The sequence below is a fragment of the Camellia sinensis genome, chromosome 9 (genome assembly GCF_055761805.1).
Source record: "Camellia sinensis isolate YWXY chromosome 9, ASM5576180v1, whole genome shotgun sequence".
Classification (NCBI taxonomy): domain Eukaryota; kingdom Viridiplantae; phylum Streptophyta; class Magnoliopsida; order Ericales; family Theaceae; genus Camellia; species Camellia sinensis.
The window spans coordinates 78,947,372-78,957,135 of NC_138969.1; positions in this window are offsets into that span (position 1 = coordinate 78,947,372).

A 9,764-nucleotide genomic window follows, 5' to 3' on the forward strand; every position below is an offset into this window, starting at 1 on the left:
GGAGAAAGTCATCATTTGGACTGGCCTTATTCAAATCCATGAAGTCGACACAAACTCTGATTTTGCCATCCTTCTTCAGAATTGGAACAATATTGGCCAACCACGTTGGATACTCAGATACAAGCAACAACCCTACCTCAATCTGTTTGGTAACGTTTTCCTTGATCTTCAAAGCCCAATCTGGGCAGACTCTGCGCAGCTTCTGTTTAACTGGTCGGGTCTCAGGGTCAAGAGGGATCCGATGCTGTACAATCTCAGGATCGATTCCAAGCATGTCCTCGTAGGACCACGCGAAAACATCTTTGAAATCTTTTAATAAAGCGATTAAACGCTCGCGTTCCTTCGAAGACAATGTGGACCCAATCTGGACCAAGCAAGGATCCTCCTCAGTACCCATGTTAATTGATACGATTTCATCTGTATAGGGCTTAACACACCTCTTCTCCTCATGATCAACCAAAATTTTCAAAACTCGAGGAATTTCTTCCTCTTCGTTTAAGTCAAAATTTTGAAAATCAAGATCATTACAACAAACCAAAGGCACAAAAAAGTAGGCAAAGTTCTCAACATTCTCATTCAAAAGGTCCGGATCCTCAGTTACAGTGGACTAAAAAAAAAAGCTGAAAGACAACCTGGACAGAACCTTGGTATCCGAGTTACCACTCCTGGAAGTACCAGACTCAGAGGAACTTGAATCTGACTCCGACTCCACAAACTCAATGGAATTAGATCCAGATTCACTATCTGATTCAGAACTGCTGATGACGCCTTTCTCGAACTTCCAAACCAGGCATGGAGCCTTAGATGCGTCCACGATGAGACTAGTGAAATCTGCTGCCGGTATATCCTCGATCATTGAGATAGTAAAACTATCCCCCAAGTTGATGGACTCAGCTCTAGCAGTAGAACTTTCCAATATGCCAACCAGTGCTTTTCTCAACAGTTTTTCCTCTTTAATGTCCAGGCTTGCAGCCCTACCTTGATCTGTGTTAGGGCTCAAGTTTGCCTGCTCATCCTCCTCTTCTGGTAATTGGTGCTCGAAGAAGATCTCGAACCCTGGATACATTGTTTTTGTTTCCCAGTCATACCAAGGCTCTGGAAATCCACAAAAGGGGAAATCTTCCCCTTTAGCGGACAAAGTGTCCGTTTAGGGTTCGTTGTATTGGTTTGTGGACTAACTCATACTGCCTTGCAGTCCTGTTTGCTTGGATTCTTCCTCTTAACTCATGCCTCTGCCCTTGCCAGTCTGCAGTGGTTGGTTTGTATCCCAACCCGAAAGCATGAGGGTTGTGACTCATCTCTTTGGCAACAATACCTCCCTACCTGCCACTTCTGCCCAATCCTGATCCAGGAATATGCCCCTATTTGTTCATCATGTAGATGGACTGAGCGCTCATGTAATTCCCACCGTCCTCCGCTATGATGGTTTGGACCAACCGAGCCTCTGCCAGAGAGAAGCCAGAAAGGAACACGTCCTCCTCCCCATGTATGATTTCCAATAATGGTACGATAGTTCCCTGGAGATGATGGATTGCAGAATTGCCGTACACAGTAGCAATCCCATCTTTGAAGGGGTACTTTACCAACTGATAGACCATTGATAACATTGTTTTCATCTGATGTAGCCAAGGCCTTCCCAATAGTAGATTGAACGTGGCCAGTACATTCATTACATGGAATTCCACCTTATGTTCGGACAGGACAATTAAGATATGGCTCTTGAACGTTCCCATAACATCCCGACTCGTATTGTCATAAGCCCGGACGGCCTGAGTCATAGGTGTAAAGTCAATCGGCCTCAAACTGAAAGCATAGGCAGTCCTCACTAGACATACATTGATCGTTGATCAGGTATCTACTAACACCACTGGAATCCACTTTCTCCAACTTTCCTGGGTTACATATAAGGGTCGGTTGTGGTTGGCACCTTCTGGTGGCAACTCCTTGTCTATAAAAGATATCACCGGCGTAACGTCCCCAAATGTAACCAATGATACCAATTGGTCAGCAATGGTGTTGATAGGCAGTTTGGTCCAGTTTATTACCTCTAACATTGCTTGCCTATGCTCTCAGGAAGCCATAATTAACCCCCAGATTAATATGTCCTCCTGAATCTTCTTGAGCTATTTCAAGACCATGTTTTCTTTAACATCCTTTTCTTTTGATTTCTCAGCCTCTTTGTTGGAGGACTTCGACTGATCTAAGGCTACAGGTTTAAAGTACCGACCGCTCCAAGTCATGTGGTTAATCTCGTCAGTATACCAAGTGTCATTAGGCTTATCATCCTTCCACCCTTCGTCAGTGTATACATGACTTAAGTCGTTACCTTCCTACCACTCTCCGGCAACCACGGTCAAGCCATTATCTGGTTCTATCTTAAGCATGTTCACATCACGTCCCCTGTCATCATACCATTCCTCCTCCACCATGATTTTGGTTTCTGCATCCTGATATTTTTGGAGCTTCCTTAACATCCTTTTCGTATCACTAGGCTTCCATTCAACCTTTTTGGTAGCTTGGACATCACCTACCGTTGCCTTGAGTTTTTCTTTCCCTTTTCTTTTTCCTTGCTCCAGAGCTATCTTTGTCTGGATCTCTTCTATCCTTTCCCTTTGAAATTGTTCCAGTGCTTGTTCTTTCTCAATCAGATGTGTAGCCTCAGCCTTGCCGCTAGCACCAATTCTCTCTTCTTTCCTAGTCTCTCATATATATCTCTCCACATCTGACTCTTTCTCACTCAGCCACCCATTGCTTGTTTCCAGCTGGCTTGGATCCCACCATCCCAGTTGTACACTACTTGTATCCTTTTTTTCAAATAAGTAGAGGTTGTCTAGATCATCTTCTAGCTTAGCCAAGTCTTCTTCCAGTTCTACCAACTCATTTAGGCCCTGTTCCGGCCAATCATTCTGATTCTGCTGTAGCTAGTCCTCTCCAATAGCATTAATGCTGAGGAAGTCTGACAATATAAATACGGGCTTCGGCTGATTGATAGCCACGATGTATAAGCTGAGGTCGTACTCCTCTGTAAGAGAGACTCCTTTCTCTATGACTCAGGTGTTAGATAAGCCCTTCTCTAGTGCACTCTCTTTCTTCTCTGTTTCTACTGCCACGGGTTTGGGTTGGGTCCATAGTGTTAAATCCATCATGGATGTGTTCGTGCCTTCTGGAATAATCACCTGTGGCTTGGGTAGATGGGATGGGATAATGTATACACTGGGGTTAAAGAAATACGATAGTGTATGTATTTGGTTAATGCTTCTGGGTGGAGGGGACTTGGTTATGAGCAGGAAGTGGATTGGTGGTTATGGTTACATACGGTTTGGAAGGTGGGGTGATGACTTTATTGTCAATGAGATCCTGGATCTCATGACGTAAGCAGTAACACAAATCTATGGAATGGTCGTGTTGCTGGTGGAAGATGCAATACTGGGCAAGGTCAAGTTTAGGTGGTAATGGGTTAGGAAGTGGTCGAGGATCGAGAGGCTTAAGATGTCCCTTTTCCATTAACAATTTGAGGGCGCGAACTGGGCTCATATGGAGAGGGGTAAAGATTCTTCGATTTCGGGGTGGGCCGGTATTTTTTGAAGGTTGTGAGGTTGTTCTAGTAGCAAAGGGATCAACCATCTTGGTTGTTGTGACAACAGTACTAACATCTGTAGGCCGCGGAATAGTGTTATTGCTAGCATTGGTACTCCGAGAAAATGGCCTTCTGGCAGGTTCACTAATTTTGTGAATGATACCCTTCTTGAATGCACTCTCAATCTGGACCCCCAACTCGTGTAGGGAAGCAAATGTGGACAACGGTGCCACAATCATTCTTTGCAACATATCTGGCCCAAGGTTCTGGACCACCAGCCGGACTTGCTCTCTTTCAAAAGGTCTATTTGTCATTCTTGCTGCTTTTGCCCTCTATCTGGCAAGAAAGTCAATGAATGATTCTTTAGGGTTCTGGGTAATAGCCTCCAGCTCACTGATGGTTACCTCTATCTGAGTGTTATAAGAGTACTGGTTGACAAACGCCTTAGATAACTCCTCCCAATTCCACTTTGTAGAGTCCTCCAACTTAGCGTACCAAATGGCCGCCACATCAGACAAGGTTCTCCCAAATAGTGATAGTTTTTGAGCCCGAGCCAGGCCCATTGGCCTTAGCACATCTAAAACAAACGGACGTGCACAATCGGATCCCTACTTCCATCAAATCTGTAGATGTGGGGCATCTTAAATTTCTCCGGTAATCTAACCGAAGCCTCAGTGTACCTGTCTTCAATATCCGAAATGGAATTGAAGCCCTGGGATTTTTTCAATGCTTTCTCCAATCTAGCAATCTTAACTAGGGCCAGATCAATTTCATTAATATCAAAAGGAAAGATTCCTACAGGGGGTTAAACCAGATGCCGATAAGCTGGAGCCGGGGGAAACATTTTTTGAGGATCTAGGATTTTGGGGATTTTCTACTGGTGGAGGTGGATCCGGGTTTGGCTGAGCAGTCGGGATCAGATGCACGGTTGATGCGGATGCCTCAGATAACAGCGATGACTTCATCCTATGCAGCCATCCTTTGGTTTATGGTATCCATGGTTCTCTAGAAAGTTGTCATCATGGCAACAAATTCTTCCGTGTTCTGTGCCATTGCCGGTCTAGATGAGTTAGATGCTGGTGAACTGATCGGGCGAGAACAAGTAGGTGTTTAATGAGTGCTTTGTACTAGCATTGCTGACTGTATGTTCCGTCTTCATCAAACAACTGGCGGAAGCGAGACTAACACTGCCTGACCACCAACAAGGTCCTGAGCTTTGCAAAGCCTGCCAAGGCGAGTCCACACAACTTGGGGAATATTGGGTCCTTCTTAAGCTATGATGGTAAACTACCTAGCAAAAGAAAAAAAAAACAATAATCAAAATCAGAAAATACTTCAACCCAATTTGCAGCAGATAAAAACAAAAGCTTGAAGAACTACAATCCCCACTAAACTCTGTGTTCCAAACTGATACCCCCTCACTGATATGAACCATCATGTACAATTTCATTGTAAAAGCACATACCAAGTAAAAAAACCAAAACACCCCTATGAAAGAAGAGGGTTACCCTGTCCTAGTTTTGTCATGAACTAGGATTCGCTAATTCAAACAAGGTGTCTCGTAACATCCTGCATATAGGTAGCATCCTGTCCTAATTTGAAATAGTCACTATGGCTTTACTATGTGAAGCTAGGCCAAATGGTCAAAAGATACCTCGACAAGATTACCTAATATACCTCTCACATCTAACACCGAGAAGTGAAAGGAGGATCAAGCGGTACAACGATAATCCAAATCCAAGGGTTGTGTTTCCAACATGGTAGAGCCCATGACCGGCCAGTCTTTCGGCAAGCTTTTTAGGCAAGCCTCCAGCAAGCCGTCCAGGAATAGCAGATGGAAAACACAGTGACTTAAAGTAACAATGAAAATGCTATGCAAAGAACATATAAGTGTAGATAAAATTTTACATCATGAATTTCAAGTCAAGTTCTCTAAATTCCCAATAGAGTTGCCAGAAATTATAGCTTGACTTTTCGTGCTCCTTTCGGATAGGACTAGCCCTACAGTTCAGACTCCCGTGGTTCTGAATCTGATTTCACAAGTGCAATATGAAGGATGAAAACACAAAAAAGAGTCCAAATCTGGCAATTCTTTTAGAAAATCGATGTTTGAATCAAATGTCAAAAATGGACTTCTTTGCCAAATACGGAGTCGCCACCTAAATATTTTTGAGAAATTTAGAAAACCCAAGACTCATGCCAAAAGCCACTTATCCGTCATCACCAAAGTGTCTCGACTCAGGAACATAGGTACAAGAGGGGAAGGTCATGAATTGAGCAGCCCACTCGCCTGATCAAAGATCGGCCTCTACTAATCATGATGTGATTCTTATTTATATTATATGCTCTTGTTCCGATTATTAGACTAACATTCCTATATGTTGCAAACAAATATAGACTAATTTGCAAAAAGTTGGAACGGTTTGATTTCATATTTGTTTCAAAATTGTTATGATACTCGTCACTTGAAAAAAGCGAGCTTGTACGTACATTAATCAATACATCCCAATTTTAGAAATTAGCCTTTATCCACAAGCATTCAAAGAGTTATATCACTTAACCAATTAGCATCATGGAAAGCATGCTCAACATGGCAACAATCACACGCGATGCAATATGCTAAAGCATGAAACGCTCACCTAGTACTCCAAGGCAAGCCAAACAAGGAAAAATAATTAGAAAATATGCATGTTCCTAAACAATGCAATGTGACTAATGCAACGCATACATTTATGCAATTTTTATAGGCTCGGCTATGAGCATGGTATATGATTCGATTCAAAACATGTGATAAATCACGTATTCAAGCAATGAAATTGAATTTTGACACTGGTTAGTGTGATGAGCCAAACCCAAATGCATGTGATACGAGTGTATGCAAACATGAGAATGCTAAGTAAACATGACGCTATACATTACCATCATAAGCGAAGAAATAAAAGGGAGAAACAAATGGGGGTTGGAAGACATACATGCTTATTACATATTTTTTCCTCGTGTAAGAGGGTCCAAATAAATGTCCACGTGCCCGAATTAACTAGCTATTACAAATTCGAATGAATAAATTAAATAACTAACTATCTAAGTTATTACAACAAGAATGATAATGAGAAACAATGACAATTCTTATAACACTACTCAACTAATTATAGCAATAAAATGACAATAATAAGGACAATGACAATAACAATTTCAATGATATTACAAGAATGATATTAATTAATTACAACAATGAACAATCAACAAGGCATAATGACCGCATGCACAGGGTCCAGAAGCTGCACTGTCTGCCTAGATTGCTCTGCCTCACCCTTAGCCACTTCCCTCTGCTTCTGCTAACAGCTCACTGCTTACCACATATTTTGGGCCGACTGGCCCCAAATGAGATCCGGTCAGTACTGAAGAGAGCCGACCGGCCCCTAATTTTGTGCCGAAATTGTTTTTATGCTCTGGGGTAAGAACAGTGCAGACAGAGCCTTTCTAGGTCCTATTTGTCCCTTCTGGTCTTCTCTGTCATGGGAAACTCAAGAGAAAAACGAAGCCATTTCCAAAACCATCAATGAGCAAGTTGGTTACTTGATGACTTCGGATATGATTTTGGACAAAAATCAATGAATGCAATGAATAATAACCACCTCTCCCTCCTATCATGGAGTGAGCTCAAAGAGGGAGGTAGAGATGTTTCAAGGTTCATCAAAACATCATAAGTTAACGTATGACGACCACTAACACGATGGAGTCGGCATAACGTCCAGCCAAACCCAAGCAATATAACTCATGTTCTTTTTGTTGGTTGGTTCATTTTGAGCCAAATTCATTAGTCTTTGCCATTATTTAATCCATTTGTTCAAGTGATAATTACGTCCACTAAATGAGAAGCATGTCAAACGGGAAGTGACTCTCAACATGAAAGAATGGCCATGCCGTTGTTGATGAACCTCCGTAGAGATTAAGCCATTAAGCATAGATCTCTAGCTCATGTTTTGAATAACCATCAACCGGTTGAAACAACTCTCAAACGAAAGAAATGGATGGCAAGTTGCTTATTAAAACGAGGCTCTTAACATGGAAATCAATTAAAGAAAAGCTAAGAACAATACACAACAAGCTATATATGAGAACTTATGATACAACAAATGAGCTAATCAAAGCTTGAACCAATTAAATAACCTAGGACAGCCCTAAAACAGCCCCTAGTAGGTGAAAAACAGTGGCTCAAAGTGCATGAAAAGAGCCCAAAAAGCTAAACAACAAGCAAAGAAAATAAGGCTAATAACCAAGAACAAAGAGGGATGGCTAACCCCTCCACCTTTGAAACCTCAAAGCATGATTTTTAGCTTCTTTTAAACTCTAAAAATCAATTTGGAAAGCAAAGAAAAGGGTGTAAAACAAGGGTTTGAGCTACAGGAGAAGGTGCAAGAAAGATTGTTAACTCTCTCTACCCTTGGGTAGCTATCCAAACCCAAGCTTAAACACTTGAAATAAGCTCAAGACAATATAAAAACACGCAAGTAGGCTAAAACACGGATTTCAATGAGTTGTTTCAACTCAAACAATCCAACCTTCACCCACAGGCATTCAAGCAGTTTATATCACATAAGCATATAGCCACATGGTAAGCATGTTGTCATGTTTAACATTCACACTCATGCGAGATGCTAAAGCATAAAAACACTCACAGTGTACTCCAAGCCAAAACAAGAAACTAGTTAGTAATCATGCATGATCCTAGTTCATGTTAAAGTGGCTAATGCATCGCATACAAAATGTCACTAGAATAGGCTTGGCTAATCTATGGATGGCATGTGAAATGCGACAGATAGCATATATTCAAGTTAGATTTGAAATACTATGCAGTTAGCATGATGCGCCAAGCCCGATGCATGCAATACTGATGAATGATGCACGCATGCATAGCATAAGGTATGCTAAATTGAATATGTCCTAATACTAACCATCAAAAGCTGGTAAATAAAAGGGAGAAAGACATGGGGTTGGAAAACATACACACACTCACGCACGCTTATTACACAATTGCCCTCGCTCGGAGGGTCCGAAAGAATAATACAAATTAATTAACCTACAAGCTAATTAATTAATTACAGACCAATTAACTAGTTAAGCAAATTAACTAAGCTAATAAAGCGATAAAACTGCTTTAGGAAGAGGGCCCAATGCACGTATGCTCGGCTCCGCTCGAAAACCCACCGCCATGCACAAGTTGCCTCTATTTTCACTGTTTTCCTCCTCTGAAGACTGCACAAGTCCCAAGGTACACCCTCTGAACACTGGGAAATGCCACCGACCATGAGGAATGGTCACCAGCCAAAGTTAAGTGGTCATCGACCATCTATGAAGCCATCGGCCAGAAATGGATAGCCGGCCGGCACTGGAAATGTCCGACCGGCCATATCTTCCTGCAGGAACCTGTTTTGACAGCAGCAGAGGGCAAAACAAGGCATGGCAATGCATTTCAAAGCAATGCTTGTATCACCACACCCCTTATCATGTTTATGACTCAAAGGGGTATGGTACTCGATTCTCGGACCACCAATCGCGCATTTCAATGCGTGATGGCCCAAGAAACCAAGTTGTGCATTTTGGTGTGGAATGAAATGCACATAAACAAACAATGGAGGTGCAACCTCTATCATAATCAATTCAAGAGGCAAGGCATGTGTGCTTAGTGAAATGCAACCTAGGCATGTAAGCTAAACATGCAACATGAGGATGCAAACAAGCATGCTAAGATGCAAATATGTAACAAGTATGCAAGTTAACGAGCATGCAAAGATGCAATGTGAACATGCAAACATGCAAGACATATAACATGCTAAGCAATCAAAACAAAAGGAAATGCATGCCAAATGCAATGTGATTCAAACATGCAACACATGCGATAGGCCAAGTATGTAACAACATGCAAGGCTAGCATGCAACAACACGCGAATGAGGGTCTTAGACTAGTTTGGGCAGCTCTCAAATAAGCCCAAAACAGTAGCCGAATGCTAAGGAAATGAAGGCCAAAATACGCACAAACATGCATGCACACATGGTTCAAAACTTAAGCATCAAAGAGCAACTTTTAAGCACACTTAAAAGGGACAAACATGGACATATGGCATGCATACTAAGCTCTGAAAATCATGTTATAAAGGTGCCAAACCAAGTAAACAAGACAAGCCAA